This window comes from Mytilus galloprovincialis, chromosome 9 (assembly GCF_965363235.1).
Source record: "Mytilus galloprovincialis chromosome 9, xbMytGall1.hap1.1, whole genome shotgun sequence".
NCBI classification, from domain to species: domain Eukaryota; kingdom Metazoa; phylum Mollusca; class Bivalvia; order Mytilida; family Mytilidae; genus Mytilus; species Mytilus galloprovincialis.
Window position 1 is genome coordinate 58,306,268 of NC_134846.1, and position 26,521 is coordinate 58,332,788.

Genomic DNA, 26,521 nt, shown 5'->3' on the forward strand with positions numbered 1-26,521 from the left:
TATATGCGATATGTTAAGTCTGGTATTTATTGATAGGAAGATGTCTATGTATGTTTCTGTAGTATCCAAAATTGCACTTATATTTACAAATGTAAGAATAAATGGAAATTTCTATCAAATAAAAGTCTTTTTTTTAATATATATCTTACGCCCGATACAATGTTGTAAAAAATAATATAATCCACGATCGAAAACGTGCAAAGTCAGATTAACTGACAATTCATTCATATTCTAGTGCCATAATATAAGTTCGCAGTTTTGATTATATCGTTATGGTCATACAAACCAACACCTTCGTTTGCGAAAGAGTATCATCTCCTAAACGAAGCAAGTGGATCTAGCAATGATGTATTGCGTGTTATAAGACCTTGAATGGTACTGCGAAAGTAAATATATTACAATAAAGCTTCCTGAGAATTGAAACATGTACATGTATAACAGATAAATGTTAATAACTAGGTACTTTAAAAAACATACTAGCTCCTGAAAATTAGCCTCGAAGTTCGTTTTATTTCCTTTTGCAATAATATAATCAAAATAAAAAACAAAATCTGGAATTTGAAATTTGTCAATTGACATCATAGATTACGGCAACAGTTGTTTGCCGATATTCAAATATCACAAATCGATTAGAGAAAAAATGTATCAACAGAACCTGAACAAATGTCAAATGAAGATAGAAAAACCTAGCCTCGCTAGTAACAAACAAAAAAATAACCAATCCTTAAAATTGATAATCGAAATGGGGAATGTGTCAAAGAGACAACAACCTGACCAAAGAGCAGATAACAACCAAAGGCCACCTTTTGGTCTTCACTGCAACGAGAAACTGCCGTACCCGGGGCGTGATTCAGCTGGCCTCTAAACAAAAAGGTACACTAGTTGGGTCCTCAATGCTCTTCAACTTTGTACTTTTTTGACTTTATAAGTATTTTGATCTGAGTGTCATCGATGAGTCTTGTTTAGACGAAACGCGAGTCTGGCGTTTTAAATTATAATTATGGTACCTTGGATAACTATTTACACCGCTGGGTTGATGCCACTACTGGTGGACGTTTCGTCCCCGAGGGTATCACCAGCCCAGTAGTCAGCACTTTGGTGTTGACATGAATATCAATGATATGGTCATTTTTATAAATTTCCTCTTACAACACTTTGAATTTTTTGAAAAAACTAAGAATTTTCTTATCCATGGAATAGATGAGTTAGGTTTATTTGGCACACCTTTTTTGAATTTCGCGTCTTAAATGCTCTTTAACTTTGTACTTGTTTGAGGCTTTATAACTATTTTGATCTGAGGTCACTGATGTCTTATGTAATCCTGGGATCTTTGATAACTATTGGTTCAGGTATTTTCAGAAAAAATGGGTTTCAAGTGTACACTCCTGAACTGACAGCTGGGAACTGGTCCTTTTATGTTAAAACTACATACCGTTTGACAAAATGCATTCTTATAACCTCTTCTGTTAAGGTTCATGTGGACCCTATGGCTAAAATGGCCGTATTTTCACCTCAAAATATATTCTGAGTACAGGCAAACCTGTGCATTTGTAAACGTTTTAAGGCATAGCATGCCCTAGATAAATGGAATTTTAGCCATAGGGTCTCCATGAACCTTAACGCACTGAATGTGCAGTTAGTAATTGATTAATACAAATCGGTTGGATTTAATATGTAAACAAACAATGAATAGGCAATGTATCTTTTTTTGTAATAAATTCAACATTATCCAATCACTATTATAGTTACAATGATTACTACATTAAATTATAGTTGAGAGGAAAATAACTTTTTTACTTAATTGTAGTGAGGCAGTACTGTTCATTAAAAATTAAAGATAATTTCAATCTAGTATTAAACTCTTAAGAATAAATAGTTAATAGATCGAGTTCGCTTAATAGGAGTAACCACCAACGCAAATATTTCATAAATCTGATGAAATGAACAAAAAGGTCATAAAGAATGAACAAATAAATGTTCAATACACGCAAAATGTCATGTAATTAAATTATTCATAATTTTTTGGAAGAAATACATGAATGAAAACATAAATTATTTTGATATAAAACGGTCATAACCAATTAACAATCCCTGAATGACATTTAGATGACTGATGTACGAAAGAAAATTTAGTGTTGAAGGAAGTAACTATTAAGATATTATCGTGTATGTTTTGCAGAAAATTACGTCATAAACCAATTTATTGGGATACATATGATAGCCCAACAATGAACTTTTTTTCCAGTCTTTTGAATAACTTATCATTTCTCAATCAAGTGCATGTAAAAAAGTGGAAGGTATTGATGACGTTTTTGCACTTCGATGTTTATGTCATTGTTTACCTGTTACCGTTCGGATTTATAACGCTCGGAGAACACTAATGTCATATATATCTGACATTTCTCAGTGAACTATTTGTACGTACACACGACAATCTAAATAAACTATTGCAGTTAGAGTACATGACTTCGAATGAACGAGGTGAACATATATTAAATAGGAAAATGCCGTTTATGATTCAACGTATTTTTTTTGCTACCCTCGAGTTTTCAAAAAATAAAAAAATTGTTTCCGACTTACACTTCGTTATTTTTAAATTTGTCAAAAATAAATTAAGATATGAATGATCATTTATGCCTTTCTCACAATCAAGGACTGCCAGAAGTAATGTTCTATATTATCTAAAGTTTTTACATCTTAATTTCATATTTGAATAAGATACTTTTTATCAATTGAATGTTTCAGAGTACGTTCTGCTGGAATATTGTCAATATTAATACATAAATTTAACAATGACAAAGGGATTAATGTGTTAAAATGAAGATATATTCTATTAAACTATTGGACGCATTAGAGACAGTAACCATATGTACACAAGCGATTGAACTCTTTTCAGATTCCATGTGATACCTGAAAGTCATGTTTAACCTCAATTTGTATATGAAAGGTCATGTTTTACCTTTATTTGATATCAAAGGTCATGTGTTTTACCTCTATTTGTATAAAAACGGTTTTGTTTTACCGTTATTTATATATATATGGCTGTCAGACTTTTTGAACATCTATAAACCACTGTTGTCTCATATAATATAAGTAATGTCATATTCCAGATTGTAAAAGTTTGACTGAGTGTGGATTCGCATTGCAAAAGTTATCAAAGGTACTGGGCTTATAATTTAATACGCGCGTTTCGTCTACATAAGATTCATTAGTGACGCTCAGATCAATAAAGTTAGAAAACCAAACAAGTACAAAGTTGAACAGCATTTATGAACCAAAATTCCAAAAAGTTGTGCAAAGAACGGCTAAGGTGATCTATGCCTTGGATAAGAAAATCCTTAGTTTTTCGAATAATTCATATTTTTGCAAACAGTAAATTTATAAAAGCGACCATATAATAATGATACATACATAGCAGGAGATACTTACCATGCAGATGAAACTGATCATGCTCTTCTTATAGTCAATTGGATTTCCCCTTTTTCAACTTTATTTGTATATAAATTGATTTATCAGATTTGAACATTCGTAAGCTGTCATTGACCCGTCTTTATTGTTAACTTATGGTATATTTGAAACATAGTTCGTTAAATTAATGAGACTAAAACATTTACAGAAAGAGAATCGATGTATTTTGATTTTTCGTAAACGTGATCAATCGGATCCGTTTTTACGTTTTTCCGCTATTATCCAGGCTTTTATACAAGTGAGAGGTTCAGTTAGCTATAAAACTTGTTTGAATTCACGATTTCCTGCATTAGTTATATGTTCCCAGTCAGGAATATGGGAGCTGTTTTGCCATCGCTTGATGTGTTTGCTAAAGGTCTTTCCATTTTTTAATTTTTCTTTGGAGTTAAGTGTTTTTGATATTTCACTTTTTATCAAGTGAAACTTAACTCTTGCAATATGGCATTGTTTCTCAGTTGCTAAGTTGATAGAGTTTGATTTTGTCAGTTTCTATAGTACTAACCCTTTGGAATTCAGTATTTTTGTGATATTAATTTCTTGACAATCTTCCAACAATTTCAATTACAGCTGGTGTTCATTATTATTTCAGGCTAACCAGAAAAAAAAGCTGTATTCAATATCATATTCAAATAAATTTAAAAGGACAAACTCGGCAGATGGATTAACTTTGTGGAATATGATGTTGATATTTTATCAATGTTCATTTATCAAGATATTCAGGTAACAGTCCGCCGAATGAAATTAAAGTATCAATTTACGTTTTGTTACTTAAGACTTAAAATGCAAACTTCTTAATAAATGGTTAGTATACCATTGCAATATTACTTTTGTCCACTTCTGATACTCATTTTGCAAACAAAGCTCCTACACCAACACTTTTGCATCCCAACAAAATTACAAAATCAAGCATTCAATTCTCCAAAAAATGCTTAAAGTTTACTGAAGCTGGTACGGGATACTTTATCCTATAAATAACAAAGTTCATTCTTAAATTCTTATATCAACCATTGTTATGTATATTGGATTTACGTGGCACAAACAGTAAAAATCATTAGTTTAAAACTTCAAATAGTGAATAAAAAAAAAATCACATTTTTAAGAACTTTAAAGATATGATAATCACAGAAGCAAATTAGCAGTTTGTCCATCTATCCTTCGCAATTGAAGGGGTAAAATATCACATACAGGTTACCAAATCGACTAAAATGGAATCACTACGAATGAATTAGACCGATGACCATCAACAGTTTATATTGCTTAAAAAGATTCATCCATTGAAGATCATGACAATTTGACTGTCGTCTAGGAAAAAGGCTTGGGTTCTGTACCTTGAGTTAGGCGGGTATATCGGCGGTTCTTGCTTTGTCAATTAAGTCATGTTTTGTTACTGTGCGTTTTCAGAAGTTGTTTCTCTGTAACTTGATCAAGTTACATACACATAAATTAAGTACTAATATTATGCTAGGAGTTTTCTGTAAGGAAATCGCAATTGATTTCTTAATCAGGTTACAACTTTACCGATCATCGAAAAATCACTTATAATTGTTCTTAAAAGTTACAATAGTGCTTAAACACCCATTTCCAATGTCTTTCTAACTATATTTTAATTGAGAAATAATGGATGCGGGCTTGAATATATCGTTCTATGACGTCAGGTAGCTCATTCATAAAAAGTAGAGTACGATCGGATAAGCCCAGACAATATATTCATGTGTACAAAAAGCGTTTGAAGGCGGTCATGTTGCAATCAGGTGACAACTATTGCGGTAATCGAGTAGTCTCTTACGATTGTGTACTACAAGAGTATGAAGATATAATGTTTTTTTCAACATCTTTGAATGCAGTACCAATTTGTACTTTATTTTGGTCACATTTTTTTCGAATCCTCTTAATTTAATATTTTTTGCTCGAACAAATACGTATAGTAAAATAAACTCATCACAGATAACGGGCTATAATTTTGTATGCTAGACGTGCGTTCCGTCTATAAACGACTGATCAGTGACACTCGAATAAAAAAAAAGTTATGAGGTTATAAGTTATAGACGATACTGTAAAAGCAACAGTTACAATAATTCTAAGACCACAAATCTGATATAATAAATAGAGCAGTTTTAAACAGCATTGAACGTCCTTGATTGATGCTTTATATGGAATCGAGCAAACAATCCTTTAAGTTACATCATTTGTCAGATTTATCAAATAACAAATCATATAACATGCCAAATGGCTATCAGTATTTTTTTTATGAATGAAACTTTAATCACTTCTCCCACGCACATTTGCACTGTGCATGGCTTGTCTTGTTCCTTAAATGAACCACTCTGACAGGTTTTATCGTTGATAAATCTGGGGGAAATTACTGTTATATATAAATTAGGTGAAAGAATTTATTACTTGGCAATTATAAGAATTCTTAGAAAAGGCGTTGTAATGGAAGTAGGACATGTGTATACAGAGACCCCCTTGACGAATAAAAGTTCTTAAGACTTCTGACGGCGCTAGGGAATACTGTTACGTCTATATAACTGTTTTTTCCAAGTCATTGATTAAATTGAAATATCTTATTGAGAATCATATCAGTTGTTACTGTAAAAAGAACTTTATAAAACTGCCTGGAAATATGTAATTGGTGCATGGTACATTTGTTGTAGAACTGTCATGGGGAAAATTTTCTACGAAGTGTGGGAAGTTTAATATTTGTTTCGATCACGTTGCAACGACTGTTATATTTAATATACGTAATAATTAAATTTAATCTCTGAATAAAGAAAATGTACCAGACAAATAAATTTTATATATCAGACAATGTATGGTCTTTTAATTTCGTGCGAAAATGAAGAATTTCAGACATATAGTGTACAATGCAAAACCTTCGCGAACCTTCCCAGCGTCATGAATCATATTCCACGCAAACATATGGTCAGTGACCCACACAAAGTACTATACGGTCAGTGACTATATCACGAATTTTATATTTAATATAATCCGACAGCAGGGTTGCAACATAAAGTACAGTATCATTGATTTGATACGATATACGTAAGTTATAGGATATTTTATCATTCATTTGTATGAATTGAAATAACAAGAAGGAAAGTTAGTCTGTTTTGACATTTTTACCTATTATGTCTGTTTTGTTAACGCATTGATGTAAATATAATCGAATGTGGTTCTACTGTCATACAAGTGAAAGGTTTAGCGCTATAAAACAAGGTTCAATCCACAATTTTCTAAATTTGACAATGCCTGTACCAAGTCAGGACTATGACAGTTGTTGTCCATTCGTTTGATGTGTTTTATCATTGATTTTGCCATTCGACTAGGGACTTTCCGTTTTGAATTTTCCACGGAGTTCAGTATTTTTGTGATTTTACTTTATAGTCATGCCGAGATTTTCTCATGTTTCGACGAAATAAAGAAGTTTATTTTATATTTGTTCTCATCGAACGTACTCGTAAATGTAAATTTCCTTTTCTAGCTTTAGATATTACATTTTTGACAAGAAAATCTACATCAAAACTTACAAAAGAGACGAGTTTTCTTTCCCTTATATTAATTTTCCTGTTACTGGTAGTGATGTTCCTTTGGCATATCTTTCGATATTTATATATCTCAACTTGTTTGCTATGCCTATGTCTGTAGTTACGTTTCAGGATTTCAACGAACGTAATCTATCATGTATTACTGGTAAAACATTATGTCAGAGATTTCGTTACCACAGATTACTTAAAACCTTTACTATATTCTCACAGATATACAAAATTTGCTTTAAAGTTGTACAAAACTTACTTGTACAAACGGGATGACACATCGTACTTGTTACGGTTAGGTTTTTTTACAAAGCCCAATATTTTAGAATCTATCCTGAAGATAAAAAATACTGCAGTTCTCCCATATCGGTACTATGTATCTTCGTTGTGTTTGGTAGTTGTATGTTTTGCTTTGTTTCGATCTGATAAAAGTTCAGTAATTTTTGTTGTATTTTCTGTATATGCCTTTCCCTTGTTAGCTAGGAGCCTGAAATTCGATGGTTGTCCTTTAATGATGTGATTTTCCTTAATGGTTAATAAAACAAATCAGGAACTTTTTTAAAAGACCGATCAACGACTTATATATTTGTTAATATTAACATCACTTGGTCTCTGTCGGATATGCAGTCATGGTACATCGTATTCTATAAATACAAAACATGTAAATTTACAAACTGTGATAAATGTTTGATATATCTAACTTGTGTGTATCACATTTTAATTTATTGTTTATAAAACAAATCACGACTTTTTTAATGATATAACATTTATTTACGTCGAGGGCTTTTATGTCTTGCTATTCAGTATGGGCGTTTGTCATTGTTGAATATGTTGAAGGCCTTACGGCAACCTATATTAGATAACATATACGTCAGTTGATACATGTATATATGGTGGATATAGTTGTCTCATTTGCAGTCATAACACATCTTCGTTTATCTTTACTCTTGAAAGACAGTTATTTTTTTCAGAGGAGTTGGTCTGGTTTGCTGTCTTATTTTTTTGTGATTTCTTTTATAGTTTTCAGGTACTGTTTTAAAAAATAACACACGTTTTACAATTCTTTAACTTCTTTGTGTTTTATAAGACACAATGTTACTACTTATTGCCTATCTTTCAGTTCACCAGCTTTACTGTGTTTTTTTTAATCATGAATATACATGAAATATTTGACACTGGGCTTCAAGAATTCAACAATCAGTGTTTCGATTTTAAGAGTATACCTATAAAGCCAGAAATATATTTTACTAGTGGATTGTCTATAACAACTCTTTAAAAAAGTTAGTATAAAGCATCTAAACTATATATTAATATAAAATAGTAAAAGTGATGATTCACTGACTATTAATGTAGAATACAAAAAAAAATAAATAAAAGATCGACTTTTCTTCTTAGAGAGAAAGAAAGCCAGTTATTGACAGCTGAATACTTCACAGCATTTTCTGTCTGGGTCATTTTATTGTAATATTTCGGTGACCCACTATCAGAATACGAGAGATTTTATCATCGTAAAATGTCTCCTTATTGAAATCAACCGTTTCACTTCCGTATGTGGAACTAAAAACTAAACACGCATAATTGACCATTTTCTTGACAGAATGATTACCAACTGCAACATAAAAAGTTAAGTAATTCGAAAACAATATTCATTTATACAAAATTGATACGAAATTAAAACGTAGATGAGAGTTTGTTTACAGCTCAGTAATCAGTGCTCCTGTACCGACATGATTAATAATATTCTTTTCTTGAAATCTCAGTTGATAAACTTATAAATTGGAAAAGAAGCTTCCTGAGGCAAAGCTCTCCACGGGTGACTTTCAGTACTTTTAGGCCCACTTTTGCATGTTTCATGATAGTTTAAATGGTAGATTAACAACCAAGAGAAAGGGTACCGTGAATCCCCTTGTGTATCAACAGCTCAGTAGTCCACTCCTCGGTATTGACATAATGTATAGCATGCTGTTAAATTAACCCCTGCTCAACTAAGAAAATGTTTAAAAATTGGCTCATCATAGATACCAGGCTTAAAAAATAAGATTTCAACTCCGTCAAGGATAGTTAACGTGTAACGTGAGGGTACCCAAATTGCACCTTTTTGATCCTATTTTGACAGTTTTTCACCTACGTTTATTTATGGTACGGATAAAAGTTTCCATTCTGAGTTTATTTTGTAGATGTACCCCTCTGTGCTATATACATTTAGTTCCACCAATTTAATTTTGAATCCATATTGACTCATAGAAAAAATAGGTTTGATTCGACCTCCAAACGATTCATGATTATGTAATGAGGAGTACCCAAATTGCATCCATCCTAAAAGAGGGACGAAAGATACCAAAGGGACAGTCAAACTCAGAAATCTAAAATAAACTGACAACGCCATGGCTAAAAACGAAAAAGGCAAACAGACAAACAATAGTACACATGACACAACATAGAAAACTAAAGAATAAACAACACGAACCCCAGTAAAAACTAGGGTTGATCTCAGGTGCTCCAGAAGGGTAAGCATATCTTGCTCCACATTTGGCACCCGTCGTGTTGCTTATGTGATAACAAATCCGGTAAATAGTCTAATTCGGTAGGTCACATTCATGAAAGGGAAGAGGATTGTAGTGACGACGTAAAGAACATATCCGATATCATTTGTGAAACGGTTATTCCATAACGGTCAACCAACTCGTGATGGCGTCCGTAAATTTTACGAAGGGATGATTTCAACTTCACCATTTGGAACTCTTGGTTTAATAGCTTCCTTGTGAGCAGCAACCCTCTATCAAGAAAATCATGATAGGAAATGCAAGCACGGGAATATCGTATCAATTGGGAGATATATGCACATGCACATTCTTAAAAATGCACATTCTTAAAAATCGTATAACGTATAACAGTTGTTTTGCTTTATTTCTTCAACTATTTAGAACAATTTGAAATTAATCCATGCTCACTATTCATGTTTTAGGAAATGGATGCGTGTAACATATTTTATTTGCACAATATTAAAAAATGACTTTTTCGTGGACGTGACATGGCGACGTTTCCATAAATTTTTTATGTTTTCCCGTGAATACGTCAACTGTTGATATATACTGCGAATGTTTTGTGCATCGACATATAATTAGATATGCAGAAAGACGTGCATAATGTCAATTTGTTTGCTAAGTAAGTGCAATTTGGGTACTCGGTGCAAGATGGCTATTGTGACGTTATGCCCTCCTTAATACCATTGAACATACGGCTTCTCTGTGTGTTCTCTATTCGTTTACTACTTTGTCCTAGTTATCTGGTTTTGATAATCATTATTGTTAGTCGCATTTTTGTGACAGATTACGTCTAGCCAAATTGAATGCTGGCTCATATTAGGAAGCAATTTTAAAAGTTATAGAATCTTTACTTCATACTGAAATTATAGCAGTGGTTTTAATTAAATTGCAGGCAGGTATGAGGGGGTATAACTTTGGTTGGGTTGATCGGTTTTGGACAGATAAATATTTTTTGTTTGTTTTGTTTGTTTTTATTTTTTAGACTACTGTTCGTTGAATCTTTTATTAATAAGTTGAAGGACTTAAACTACTTATTAACATTATAGCAATGATTTGTATCAGATTACAGGCAGATATGAAGTTGTATAACTTTAGTTGAGTTAATCGGTTTTGTTGTAATAAATATTGTTCAGTCTTTAAGGTTGCGTTGCTTTGTTCTTTAACCAATGTATATCGATTTGTTTTTGGCCATGGTTTTGTGGGATTTCTTTTCGGTCATGGTTTTGTCAGACTTTTGACTTACAGTTGTTCATGGTTCCCTTTTTGAAAAGATTGTTTGTTTTTATTCCTCACCTAAAAATGTAGTCTTATTTAAAATTCATTTTTTTAAAAGTGTATAATAGAACGGGCATTTGCTTTTCAAAGTGAAAAAATATTTTCTAAAGGTTCTAAAAAAACAACATTTTTTTCAATAAGGTTGAAAGAAAAACATGGTTAGGTTATTGACATCAATAAAAACCTTTCGCTTAAAGTCTCCCAATTTTTTATGTCAAAATGTTTTATGTTCAAACATGCATGTACCTTTAAAAAATCTTTGATTTTCTTATAAAACATTTAAGTGGTACAACCATATCATTTTAAACATTTCTGCAGAAGAGCATGATTTTCTGTTTTTGTATCGATTCTTTCCATATACATAGTGTTTAAATTGCAGAAAAAGCTAGCATGATGTTTAATGAGATTTTTTTCTCTGCAACCCTGACATTTACCCATACACGGAAAGAAACATAATGCGCAGATGATTGATTTATAAGTACAAAAATGATATCTTTGAAGATGAGGTATCAATCAAATTGATGAAATGTCACTTGTGTTTTTGTATAGCCGATGTACTCCAGTGCATCCGTCAATCCTTCGTAGGTGTAGTAAAATCATGTTGACCATTTCCGGCTTTTTCGGTCAGATAACATTCTAAAGTTATGACATTTGACAAGTAATTAACCGAAAAAAATGCATTTCTTCAGATGGTTCACCTGTAGTGATCATTGTTGTTCATTCAAAAGAGGAGGTAGTCATATATAATATAAGATAGATAAGATATTTTTTTATTACAATTAAAGGGCCCATGAAGAGCAAAGTAATTTAATACAATGATTTTTATAATTGTTACAATATTGTTGACATAAATCATAAATATGAATTTAACTATTTTTATTCTGAGATGTTAATCTACAGCCAGATCAGAGCCATACATATAAAAAAAGGCATAACAATATATCTATTATTAACAGGCAAAAAGTCTTAACGTCTTAAATAAAACAATATCTTGAAATATTGATAGTTTTCGCAGTTCCAAACATTTATTAATATAAATAGCAATATTTTTCAATACCTCTAGGTTTTCTTGAATAAAAATTAAAAGTCAATTAAATTTGGCACTTGTGCTTAACTTTTCAAAATTTTCACAACTTATTGAAATACATTTGTATTATCATAAAATTCTTTTCTTGAAGAGTTATAAAGGGGACACTGACATATAAAATGTTCTTCGTCGACAACTTTTTCTAATGTGCATTTTTTACATAATCTTTAGGATTTATCTATATAGGTTTTAGCATATCTATCTGTCTCTACTTTTAGGGAATGTGCACTTATTCTGATCTTGCACAGTGCTTATAAAAAAGAAGTTGTGGTATGATTGCCAATGAGACAACTATCCACAAAAGACCAAAATGACACAGACATTAACAACTATAGGTCACCGTACGGCCTTAAATAATGAGCAAAGCCCATACCGCATAGTGAGCTATAAAAGGCCCCGATAAGATAGTGTAAAACAATTCAAACGAGAAAACTAACGGCCTTATTTATGTAAAACAAATGAACGAAAAACAAATATGTAACACATAAACAAACGACAACCACTGAATTACAGGCTCCTGACTTGGGACAGGCACATACATAAATAATGTGGCGGGTTAAACATGTTAGCGGGATCCCAACCCTCCCCCTAACCTGGGACAGTGGTATAACAGCACAACATAAGAACGAACTATAAAAATCAGTTGAAAAAGGCTTAACTCATCAGATGGACAAAAATACAAGTGGACGTGGCCCGGTACTTATACATCCCGACACAAAAAGACACAATGAACAGATCTGAGAGTACTCGCAGTTATCTGACCGATAGTTCAAAGCCACTAACAACTAATAAAAAAAATCATGCATCTAAGACTAAACTATCAATCCGTGCACATCCAACATCCAATGGATTTAGTGTAAAGACGTCATAAACAGCTAGAGAAAAACATGACCTTGTGCAATGCCAAGTTACAGGTATCGACAGATTGTAGATCCATGAATATGATGAATATGTTTATACATATAACATACTAGTAACATTCAGTTGGCTTTTAATTTACTGATAACAAAATCAATATTTATACCAATAAAAACAATATTCAATGATCTTATTACAGTGCTGAATAGGTAACTTATCTATCTTTTAAATGCAGATATTTTTCTGTACCAAAAAGAAGTTTAATTGAAAAATATGTCAAGAGTTTACCTCTACCTGATTTAACAGTATTTTCTCTAAATTCTTTCCAATAGTTATGAAAGTTTGTACATATTTTTTTCTTAACTACAGTACATAAACGGCCAACACTTACATTTAAGTTTGGTAAGTCTAGTTCTGTCATTAAATAGTCAATAGTAGAAAACCATGTAGTGATATTGTCTGCAGTAACTTTTTATTACAAATATATGCATCCTATAATAAAACATCCTTTGTGTTCTCTAACCTATGAGTATATTTTAACATTGCCAATAAAATTGAAAAATATACAGGAAATCTTCCTAATTCAGACATAACAGCAAAATTACTTGCTTTTCTGTTAACCCCAGGAATTTATTTTATGAATTTTGTGTGCGACTTTTCAGATATGTCTTTTGAATAAACCTTAAAGTTTTCTAAAATATAATCGTTATTCTTCTTACATGCCACTGAAGTGGTTGAAAACATTCTCATATTTTACTGCCATACATTAAAATAGGTTTAATTGTATGGTCATAAAAGTGCATTCAAGTTGAGACACAAGTATTTGATGATGCTAGGCATTGTTGTAATCCAAAACAAGCTTTCATAGATTTCTTGTATAGCTCATCTTTACACTGTGTAAATTTGCCACTAGATACAAAAGTAATTCCTAGGTACTTATAACATTTTACACTTTCAAGCTGTTGCTCATTAAAATACACTGGGCAATCAAAATGTTTTCCGGGTTTGTTAAAAATTAAAACTTGTTTTATCAAGGTTTACATTTAAGCACCATTTTGAGCAATATAATTTTAACTTATCCATTCTCTCTTGTAATTCATGTTGTGTTTTAGAAAAAAAAATAACAATGTCATCTGCATACATAAGACAATCAATTATGTTGTCATAATAGATCAACAGGGTCAGTACATGATGAAAACGTTTTTGGCATATCATTTATAAACAATTTGAAAATATTTGGGCTTAATATATCGCCCTGTCTAACTCCTATAAAGGATCTAAAGATAGGGGTTAATTCATTTTTAATTTTTAACACATAGTTTATTTTTACTATACATATCTTTGATAATGGAATAAAATTTGCCTGTTATGTTTAGTTTTAAAAGTTTATATTTTATGCCTGCATGTATAACAGTATGAAATGCTTTTTTGAGGTCGACAAAGCAAGCGAATAGTTTTCCACCTTTCTTTTTGTTAATGTAATTGTCGATTAGGGTTTTTAAAACAAACATAATGATCAGAAGTTCTTGATTTTTTACAAAACCCAATTTGTGATTTACTTATATTTTTTTCTTCTAACCTTTTATTCAAAATAGAGTTCAATAATTTACCAAGGCAGGAATTAATTGCAATACCACGGTAATTTTCTGGTTTGCTTGGGTTACCGCTTTTAAAAATTGGTGACGAATAAGCGGATGACCACTGTGTAGGATATTGACCTGAAGACATTAAAGAGTCTTTGAAAAATATAAGATTTGACAAATTCAGACTTTGGGCATTTAAAAGCTTTGCATACGGTATTTCCGCTTGTTTAAAGATCTTATGCTAAGTGATTAAGATTATAACACTATATTGACTGCTGTATCCTTATATTTGAAATTTTTACCTAATATGTCTGTTTGTTATGTTCAAATATGGTTGTCAATATCATGGATTGTATGCGACTGTCATACAAATGAGATGTTTAGCTAGTTATAAAACCAATAATAATCCACCAATTTCGATACAAGAACATTCTTAACCAAGTCAGGGATATGACAGTTGTTATCCATTCGTTCGAGCTTTTTGATTTTTGCCATTTCATTAGGTCCGTTTTTAATTTTCCTCGGAGTGCGGTATTTATGTTGTATTACTTTTAACCTTAGATTTTTTTCCAGGACTTTTGTCTCCATGCGTACTTGTATTATTGTTGTATCTGCATATTTCTTTTAGACACCGTGAGCAATTGTACGAGTGTTTAAATTATTTCAACTTGTGAATTTATTGACTGAATTCTGATTAATACACCTTGAATTATTCATTTAATTGTACTTGCAATAATGTTTTGACCTTTAATATATTTACATTGCCGTAATAATTCATCTGTAAATGACAACTGGCTTTTTGTAGTCACCAAATACTGTGTTTACCCTAAATATTTATTGCTATTACGATACTTAACAGCTAAATACAATAGTATTTAACTTAGAGGAGGGAGAAATAAAAAGTCCGATAAACTGCAACTATTATCTTGCTTACATTAGCATTTTCTAAAAGTGCATATGTTGTCTTCAATTATCAGTGTATAACATATTTATTACTTTTTACGTATGGATAATAACAGTAGATTTCTTTCTCTGCTGCGTTCTGTATTTAAGGTTTTCGTCCTGCATGGTATTTTTTTATAAGAAATTTGACCTGGACTGACCAAAGTACACCAGACCTTTATAACCAAATATCCCAAAATAATTCAAGTTCATTTAAAGCATAGCGGATATACAAAAATATAACAGTTATATCTTATAATATTGAAAGTTGGTAAAAGCCCAGTTCTGTAAATGTCTATAGGTGACCTTCAGAATCACATGCACAAAGGATACTTTAAAACCCGTATATTCTATTTATTTATTGAGATGCAATGAGGGAAAATATACGAAGTGGGCAATAAAATAAGTCAAGTCGACGAAAAATAGACAAAACCATGGGCAAAACAAGAATGACCAACCCATGGAATCATATCTGTTATCGTACATTTAGTTATCAGCTGATCCTTATAATATCAAGTACAGACTTAGACAGAATTAAATATGTTTACGGTATCTTTATTTAAAGTGCTATTGTAAATATACGACCAAAAAAGTCATAAAAATTTTAAATGGTCAGTGAGAGGACATATCAATAAAGGGTACTTGAAGCATTCTTTATTAGACGGTCGTATATAAAGTGTCTCCGAAAAATGAAGGAATAAATCGACAAAATATGAAGCACAGTTGATTCGAATATTTCAACACAAGAAAATGTTTACACATTACACATCTGTTGTCATAGAAATCATATTGAGTGCGAGTCAGGTATCCATCTAAAAAAGGATTACAACTAATTTCAACCTATCAACACTTTACATTCATTTTTCATGAATCAGAGTTGGACTAGTCTATTTGTTTCCAATAGTTCTTTAAATTTATAATAAGGAGTACTAGTAAAATTGTTCAAGAGGTAAAACAAATGTGTACAAGGTATGTCCCCTAACAGATCTTTGATATGTATAATTGTTGTTTCCACATCTGATTCACAGCAAAATTAAATACTTTATCGCTATTTTACTTTGATCTTACAGACTGATATTTTAAGGTAAAACAGCCCTTAACAGATTATCATTGGTCATCTCAACTCGTATGGTTCAAGTAAGAAAACCAATTTCGTTCAGATTACCATCGACAATTTATAAGTATTGTTGCATATATAGTAATTATGAAATTCAATTTTAATTGCTGATAAAACTTAAATAATCAAAGAATATGTTTCTCAGAGCATTTGACAGACACAGCAACATAATAATTATCAAAGGTACCAGGATTATAATTTAGTACGCCAGACGCACGTTTCGTCTACATAAGACTCATCAGTGACGCTCATATCAAAATATTTATAAAGCCAAATAAGTAAAAAGTTGAAGAGCATTGAGGATCCAAAATTCCCAAAAGTTGTGCCAAATACGGCTAAGGTAATCTACTCCTGGGGTAAGAAAATCCTTAGTTTTTCGAAAAATTCAAAAGTTTTGTAAACAGAAAATTTACAAAAATGACCATATAATTGATATTCATGTCAACACCGAAGTGCTGACTACTGGGCTGGTGATACCCTCGGGGACGAAACGTCCACCAGCAGTGGCATCGACCCAGTGGTGTAAATAGTTATCAAAAGTACCAGGATTATAATTTTATACGCCAGACGCGCGTTTCGTCTACATAAGACTCATCAGTGACGAAGAGCAAAGTGCTCATCTTCTGCCCAATAGAAATTAGCATAGAACGGACTTCTTTATTTACATCAGGGTTCACCACAACCTATATAATTTTATAGTGTCACGTTAAAATTCCCTTAGCTACGTTTATTTTATTGTCAGCAACACTTGAAAATTCTATAGTCATTCTAAAGTCAAAATTCATAACCTGAGTTATATAATGTATGCCGAAAAGGTGGGTGTTGAAATCGGTCCAAACACCAGTAATGTTTTTGTCTGATATTGGTGATTGGTATTGGTGATTGGACGAGTGCCAATATGCTTAAACTTAACGAAGACAGAATTAATTATCTTAGCACTTTTACATCAATTGAAGCATCTTTCCGATTTCCGTCTGACATTTGATGAAACTATGTCTAGCGACGTTTAATTTCTTATGTAAAAAAAAGTGGGAAAGTACTTTGATAAAACCATCATTATTGAACTTCCAGCCTGTTAGATTGCTAAGGTTTGTTATTATAAGATGCGGAACATTAGTCGAATTCGAGTTAATTTCGGTTGAGCCTGTAAAACAATAGTGTGCTCCCTAGTTACATCAGGTCAGGAATATGACTGTGCCTTGGTGTACGGACTAACATCATCATAATCAATAAGCTACAGCGGCACGTTTGATTACTCGAAAAATGACATTTGTCTCAATTACACCTGTTCTTATATCGTTACACTGGCTATCCATTCATAACTGTTGTCAATATAAGCTGTTGGTATATGTGGACAAATCCAACATGGCAAGACTCCTAGCTACCTAGACGATCTAATTACGCCATGCAAACCAACTAGATCCATCAGGTTGGAGAACAGTATGCTCTTAAATACTATGAATGACGTCTGAACGAAAAGCTACGACGAGAGACGTGTTGCCAAGGCCGGGTATACACCATCGTCTTTGCGAGTTGTACATTCTTTAGATGTTTTTTAAAAGCAACTGAAGGCTTATTTATTTCGAACTGCGTTTTAGGATTTCTTGTAAATTTTATATACTGAATTAAAATTATTTTTAATCCTTTTATTTATTTTCTTTTTTTTAAATTGTTATCTGATTTTTTGATTCGTATTAGTTGGTACTTTGTTTTATAAGTTAAGTTTATTTTATTCATTTCAAAATGTGAAGCTCTCAGAGTAATTGTTGTTATCAAATAATGCTCTCTATAAATACTGTGTTGTATTTATGTTATTATTATGTCTGTTCGTTGGTTTTTCTTTGTAAAGTGTCGTGAGAGTATGTATCATGTTTCCAAGAACAATTGGCAGTAAAATATTCTTTCATCGAGAATTTAAGAATCTGAGATTTTTGTAGGGCTTCATATTTCTCAGTCTGATTATATATATGCTGTGACTTGTGTATACTGTTGTTTGTCTTTTGGTCTTTGATTATGCAACGACGTTGTAAGTTTTCGACTTTTGGCTTATGATTTGGTAACTTTTACTCTTTACCTCTTATTAATCTAATGTGATTTACAAATAAAAGCGATATTGATGACTATTATTTCAATTATTATATTAAACATAAATGAAACTAACAAGAGGCTGTCAGCAAACTAAATTTCCTGCATGAAAATGGTATTTGCTAATCTTAACCCTCAAACAGGATCATCAAGTAAAAAAATTATGAATCGATTGTCATGAATGTGCATATGTGTTACAGGTATATTAAGTATGGTTGTCAGTAAAAGGTTTTAAGTTATTTGTGGTAACGAAATCTACGACTAATGAAAAGTGCTGAACTCCGAGAAAATTTAAAACGGAAAGTTCTATAAATAGTAGGGTGCCCAGTAACTATTGGAAAATCATTATATTTTCCAATCATGAATGTCGTCGTGAGCTCCTGTGGTCACGTTGTACAAAATTTTGTGTCTTTATAGGGTACCCAAAGATACCTCATCATACAGGCCATCTTCAACACGAAAAATAAAATTATTGCTTTCTGTGTTATTTGTTTAAATGATACTTATCATTTATCTTACAAATAAATTTATCATATAACGAAAGCTGAAAAGATTTATACAATTCAAGTATAAGTATTTCATGATTTTTGTAAGACTATTTTTAACTGAAATTTACCACATTTTGAATGAAAGAAAATTTATTACGTGTTACTTTCACGTGATTTTCACTCTGATTACATCAATAAGACATTGTTCATATGTGTGCCAAATATCTTTCGTGTAATGTTAATCGGTGAGAAGAAAATAGCAATTTAAAACACAAATTTAGTGAAAATTCTACCTTGATTCAAACACGCCTTATTTCGTTCTGTTAATCGTTTTGTAGCTTACACTATCAGGTCATTAACTAGGACAATTGTCACTAACTTTTCTTTTTTTAGTGCCTAACAAGATTTTGTGAGGGAATTCGATGTTTGCTGTACCAATGTTTATTTTAACGCACTTTACGAGAATACTTATGTACCAATCGAAATGAAACTTTTTGCAGTGTTTTGAGAAATGATTTTACTTTGTAGTAACGTATTGTTTTGGAAACATGTTATGTTCTAAAAGTACAAATTTTCTGTATAAAGTCAATAATTATGTGGACTTTTGAAGCCCAAACTTTGTATGGCCTGAAAAACATAAATTAAAGATCCAAAATCTGTACTAATACAATACGACATGTTTATGAAATTATAGCAAAACTTTTGGTTGACAAATTTTTATTCGTTATTGCAAAAAAATAAATTTTTGAATATCTTACATTTTCTCCCTACCCAGTTTACCCCTATTACTTATTATAATGTGGACCAGTCATTGTTATTGAATATTACGCAATTTGATTGGGTTAAGTTATTATTAGTTTACCTTCAAACTGTTAATGCTTTACTTGTACGACTTTGCCTCCCGCAGAGCTATAGAAAAACAGTACATTAACGGGTGTTACACGGACTCTTTTTAGACGATACACGGACTCTTTTTAGTTGTTACACGGACACTTTTTATGAATAGAATCACTCGTGCATGATCAGTGAGTTCATGGGCACTTAACTTTCAATTAGATTTGAACTTTTTGGTTCACCGACTTATTTCCTGTCTTTTTATTGAACAAAATATTTACGTTAGCATCAATATCTTTTTTCAAACATTTCCAGTTAAATACTATTCATATCAGTACACTAAGGGATTAGACACTTAACTTCAAAAGAGGGGGGGGGGATGGTTTTCTCCTAAAATAGATATTTTGATCCCAAATTTTATGAGAAAAAAATTATTATGGTCAAGCATGACAAATTAATGTTTTGCATGATTCCTGATTTTCCGAATACCGTTAATAGTGCTAATTTAAACAAAAACATTTGGGTGATGGCGTTAAAAAGTAAATAGTTAATATACTGAAAAAAGAACATACCACCCCCTTTATGAAGCAAAATATGCGGTCAATAAATGTTTTCTTCAATATATGGACATGAATAGTATTTTGGGCAATGCTGAAAGTAAAGAAATGATGATACTGACGTGTATATTTCAATAAAAATTAGACAGGAAATAAGTAAATAAAAATCAAATCTAATATCAGAAGATAAAGTCCCTATCAACTCACCAATGCACGATTGATCCTATAAACAAAAAGTGTTCATGTAATACACGTCCAAATAAGCAGCAAATCTAGAAGAAAATCATTCAACTTATGTCATCAATTTTGGGCGGTAAGCTGCGATTGGATCATATATTAACACGTGTTTAATCCCGATCGACACTTGCAGATCTAGAGACGAGCATGAATTTAAAAAAAAATCAAAGTATATGCCTGAATATATATAATATTAAGACAAAATCCATTTTTTCATAAACATTTCATTCACTAATGAAGTAGGAAATCCATTCTTTTGATACATTTATATTGTTATCGAATTTACATCAATGGCGGATTCAGGTCCAAATACAGGACAAAACAGGTGGGGGGGGGGGGGGGGAGGGGTCCAACTTTATGTCCCCATTTAAATGCATTGATCGTCCACTGAATACTAAATTCGTGTATTTGGCAACAAACGCGCGATTTTTACGAAATTTTTTTATGAGGGGATGGAATGGCACATCCTACATTTTTTTTTTATCAAAAATAAAGATCTCAGCCTGTTTATTTTTAAATGAATTAGACCTCCCCTCTCCGCTTTCCGTTTCATTCATAGAATCAAACGTTATCTTACTTACCACTAAAATATTTCTTTAATATATTAATTTTTTACAAAGTTGCATTTTAAAAAGTTTTAAATGCGTACAACATTTATCTTTTACTTGAAATGGTTCTTTTTTTTTTTTATCAAATTATTAGATTCCTGATTTTTTTTCTTGAAAAAAAATCTCGGTTGAAGGGAAATGAAAAAAAAATGTGTTTATACTATAACTTACATTTACTGCTTTATGGCTATCTAAGTTTCTCAAATGTTTAGTCTTGCTAAAAGTATTATTACTTTCTTGAAACGTCGTACAAGTCAGATAAAAAACAAAAGTAACAAAAGAAACAGGCCGGTTACAACCAGCCGAATAGTTTTTCTGCACTTGTAATCAGGTCAAGGTCCTCGGCTATCGCCTCGGACCTTGACCTGACTACTCGTGCAGAAAAACTATCCGGCAACGGTTGTTACTGGCCTGTTTCTTTGTTACCTTTGTATTTTATCTAATACATACATGACTATTTATTAAATCAGAACGTGCATGAATGTGACAGTAACTAAAATGACCTTCAAACTGGACACTGGATGAGTCCATGTTATGTTTTATCAATGAAAGTGTAGGTATGAAAGGTAAGAATTGCCAATTCTCCTATTTTCAAAAAATTTTCCAAATACACAGTAGATAGATTATTTTTTAATAGTCAATTGCAGAGAAAAACAGAAAAAGTTTACAAATGAGACGTTTTATTCCAATAAACAAGTCATTTTTCGGAGAGAAATGCCAAAATACACTGTACACAGGGCTACGCCAGGTAAAACTGTTATTAATCCTACAAAAAACAACATTTTTCAGTCTCATAGAACATGCTAATTACAATTAATCTCAAACTAAGGTAGTCATTAAATAAAGTCAAAATATGTCCGATCTACCTATTTTTGGAGCAAAAAAGTCAATACGATCGTTTTAAGGTCAATTTCGTCTACCTCACAAAATATTGTTAGGCACTTTTATAACTTCATTTCTCTTGTTTGCTTGTTGTATGTTCGATTTGTATATTGGAAATAGTCCAGTTAGGGACGACATAAAAAGTTCAATGAAGGATAAAAAACTTAATTCAAATAGTTTTTTCACTGACCCCCCTACCCCTCTATTAACTTAGTTTGGGAAAAATTGATTGACCCATATGGATATATGTAAAAATTAATGTCGGATAACCAAATCTTACAGCAGTTCAAACCCCCACCCCAAACTATTTGAATTAAGTTTTTTGTCTTACATTGATCTTTTGATGTCGTCCCTTAGTTTGAAGATCGTTGTTTTGTAATTTGAAATATTTTTTGTCGGTTTTTATAACTTTAATTGTTTTTTTGAATTGATAGTTTAGTTATAATTGTAATATGTATACAAATAAAATCCTTCGGTCACGTTTTTGACCAGGAATATGGCACACGTTCACAGTCCTGTTAAAATTATTCATCAAGCCCGAAACGAAGTAGGAATGAAATACAATGGGATACGTGTTTTATACGTCAGGGTTCTTCTACTGAATTGCTTATCAGTATGCGAGGAATTAGCACAAACAAGATTTATCGAGGGTATGAGACACGGAAAGATTTTAGTTTATTGCATAATGCTTCAGACCTAGACCATGTTCGTACTTATGATTACAAAATGTTGTACCACCATTCTTGCTATAAATCTTACACTAGCAGACACAACTTCAATTATTTTAAAGCTGAATCAAGTTCTTGTTCGTCTTTAAAAATGTTTCAGGTCATATATAGAAGGTCGTCGACTTCCTGACTGGAAAAAGTTTCTTTGAGTCAGTGAGAACAGCAGGCCTTTATCAGATTTCTTGGCGAATCGGTTGTTCAGCATCATGGTAGATCAACAGTTACTATGATACATGAGGAAGTAATATTCTAGCTAGCACTTCAAAGGAGCCTAATAAGATTTGCGCCGCTAAATACCTAACAATGAAAAAGTAAAAGTCTCAGGTTTTCCATCTGTAACATTCTACCAGCCGCACATGCTGTAACATGATGCGATACAACGTAATCTGCCCTGTTTGGGATTGATAAGCGCACTAGTACTGTTGCTTAGTCTTGAAGGACAACCCTGATTTCACCGATTTGTCAAAACTTTCTAATTGTGCCATCGATGAATCTATAGATGCAGCTCGAGCTTGTTGTTAGGTTGAATGATCTCAAGACAAAACTAAAAAATCATTGTTTCTTAAACAAATTGAGCGTAAAATTGGCTACAATTTAAAATTTCTCCCTTGACAAACTTTCTCCTTGTGAATTAATTTTAAACAATATGTAATAAGAGCTTCACTCTAGACGTAAATTTGATGTCTTCCCATAAAGCAAAACTACCCTAACATTCTCCTCTTCAGTTCGAATAGGAAAGAAGAATGACTTGTTCCTTTTTTTTTTGAAGGTCAGATGTCACCTTCATCTTACAGGTGAAAAGTAAAATCACAAAAAAAAAACATGAACTCTAAATAAAATGAAAAACTGAAAGTCCCTAATGAAATAACAAAATCAATTTGTAAACCACATCAAACGAATGGACAATAACGGTCATATACCTGACTTGGATCAGGCATTTTCAAATGTAGAAAATGGTGGATTGGTCCTGATTTTATAGCGCTAAACCTGTCACTTGTATGACAGTCGCATCAAATTCCATTATATTTACAACGATGCGTGAACAAAACAAACATAATAGGTAAATTTGTCAAATTGGGGTACAGCAGCCATCGCCGTGTCACTATGTCAATCAGAACTAAAACAAACAAATATTTAACAAAAAAGCACAAAAGGCATATATATCAACCACGCTCAATGCTTACTTATTGTTGTATTTTAAATCGATAAAGGATTGTAATATTTGAAGTCTTGGACTGAATGGCTAGGTTCACATCAACTATGGTGTAGAATCGCATGTGATATTATAATGTAAACGACACAGCCACGTCATATGTACCAAAGAAACACACAAAGTCACACGTACAAAGCACAACAGCAAAAATGCAAGATAATACAAACAACACATTGACGGGATGCATAAGTACCGAACCACGTCAAACGGATTTCGCCAAAAACAGACCAAACAGTAAAAGTATTATTAATAATAGAACAAAGACAAATAAAAAAACAATACAACACGTTATTTAGGTGATAGACAATGTCAGTATTCAGAATCTATACTCAAGACCATCATCTATTATGTGTGCAGTTGATAAGGAATATGTATAAACGATGATCTGCGTGCTCTAAATTATTACCCTTAATGTTATCACTAATAAAGGCCCAACTTCAAAGTTTTTGTTAAAACTTCATATTCCAAAGGTGGCGTGAAACAGGTGAAGATAATAAAAAAAATTCGCAGATCTTTTTAGAGTTCAAACAATCTAAGAATCTTTCGTCTGTAAAGAGTTCTAAATATTTACTTTCCTACACTGTCGTAAGTATTCCGTATTCCAAATTTAAAATATAAAGACTGGATCCTGTTTTGTTTCCTATAAAAACAAACAGCGTACAAACAGTTATTTTGCCATAGAGAGGACAAATCTAACTTCTTGGTTCTAATAGCTGATTCAAACAAATAAATCCTTGAAACTGACATTTTTAAGATACTTGATTTCTTGATTGACAACATTTTTAGCACGTTTAGATGGCCTGCTTTTCAACAAACAACCGACAATCTCATTGTAACATATCTGTCTCATATTAAACTTTTACTAACATCTAGAAAAACAAGAAGGGTCGATTGAAAACAAAACTTTACAAAAAATGAGATCACTTCGTATTCAAAATTGTCAATTTTCTATTCCTATGAAGAAACATTCCAGCAGCGCCTTCATAAAGAATATGCATCTCCAAGTTGATACGATATTTTAAGGTTTGCATATCATATCACGGTTTCATTCGTGTTGCTCAGTCGTTAGTTTTCTATTTTGTGTGTTTTCACAGGTGTTAGTCTTTTGGTATTTTGTTTCGCTTGACGGAGTCAAAAAGCTAAACTCCCCGGCTGTTCCAGTTCCGATCCGCATACGGTCCCGAATACTACTCTACACTAATGTGATTGATGGAGTAAAGGAAGATAGTTCCGGAACGGAAACGATCACTGTTTGGAGTTTGTCAAAAAGCGAGACATAGGTATGCTGTTTCCGGCGTCGGCGGCGTCAACAATGTATTAGTTTGTGATTAGGTCTTGATTTGTGGTGAACCACTAGTGGTAAGTCATAGATATTTGGTATAGATATTTGGTATAACCATGGAGATTATTTGGCCCCGCCCCCTCAGTTATGGTCTATTGACTTTGAAACTTTTGTTTAATTTTCATGTATATGTTTGTGATTAGGTCAGTTTATGGGGAACCACTATTAGTAAGTTAATGCTAATTGGTATGAAGTTGTATAAGCATTTGCATGTCTCATTTCCATGAAAATTATTTGGCCCCGCCCCCTCTGTCATTGCCTATTGACTTTGAAACTTTTGCATGTATTAGTTTGTGCTTATGTCGACTAATGGTGAACCACTAGTGGTAGGTCGATGATATTTGGTATTAGCATTGGCACATCTCATTACCATGGATATTTTTTTACACCGCCCACACAGTTATGATTTATTGACTTTGAAATTTTGCTTAGTTTACATGTATTGGTTTGTGTTTAGGTTTGTTTAAAGGGAACTACTTATGATAGGTCAATGGTTTTTGGTATGCAGTTGTATTAGCATTGGCACATCTAATTCCCATGGATTTTGTTTAGCTATGTACCTTCAGTCATGGTTCATTGACTTTGAATATTTGCAAAACTTACATGTTAGGGACGACATCAAAAGATCTATGTAAGATAAAAAACTTAACTCCAATAGTTTGTGTTTTGTTGCAAGATTTGGTTATCCGACATTGAGTTTTACATATATCCATATGGGTCAATCAATGTTTCCCAAATTAAGTTAAGAGGGGGTGAAAAAGGGGGGGGGGTGTCAGTGAAAAAATGTGAATTAAGTTTTTTATCCTTCATTGAACTTTTGATGTCGTCCCTTAAAGTGTTACCATTTTAACATTTGCATTATCGAAATTACAAAAAAGCGAGACATATTTCTGTGATAACAGTTTATTATCATATTTTTGCCATGGCGTTGTCAGTTTTTCAACTTTATTAGTTGAATATCCCTGTGGTATCTTTCACTTGTTCAGCAAACCGTTAATGCTTATGCAATGCATCAGTCATATCATGCATGAAACATATACATATTGCTTAATATTCTTGACACAGCTACATACTATTTATGGCTATAAAGTAGTCGGTAGATAACGCTTATGTTTTGCTTGTTGTCCCGAATATCTGA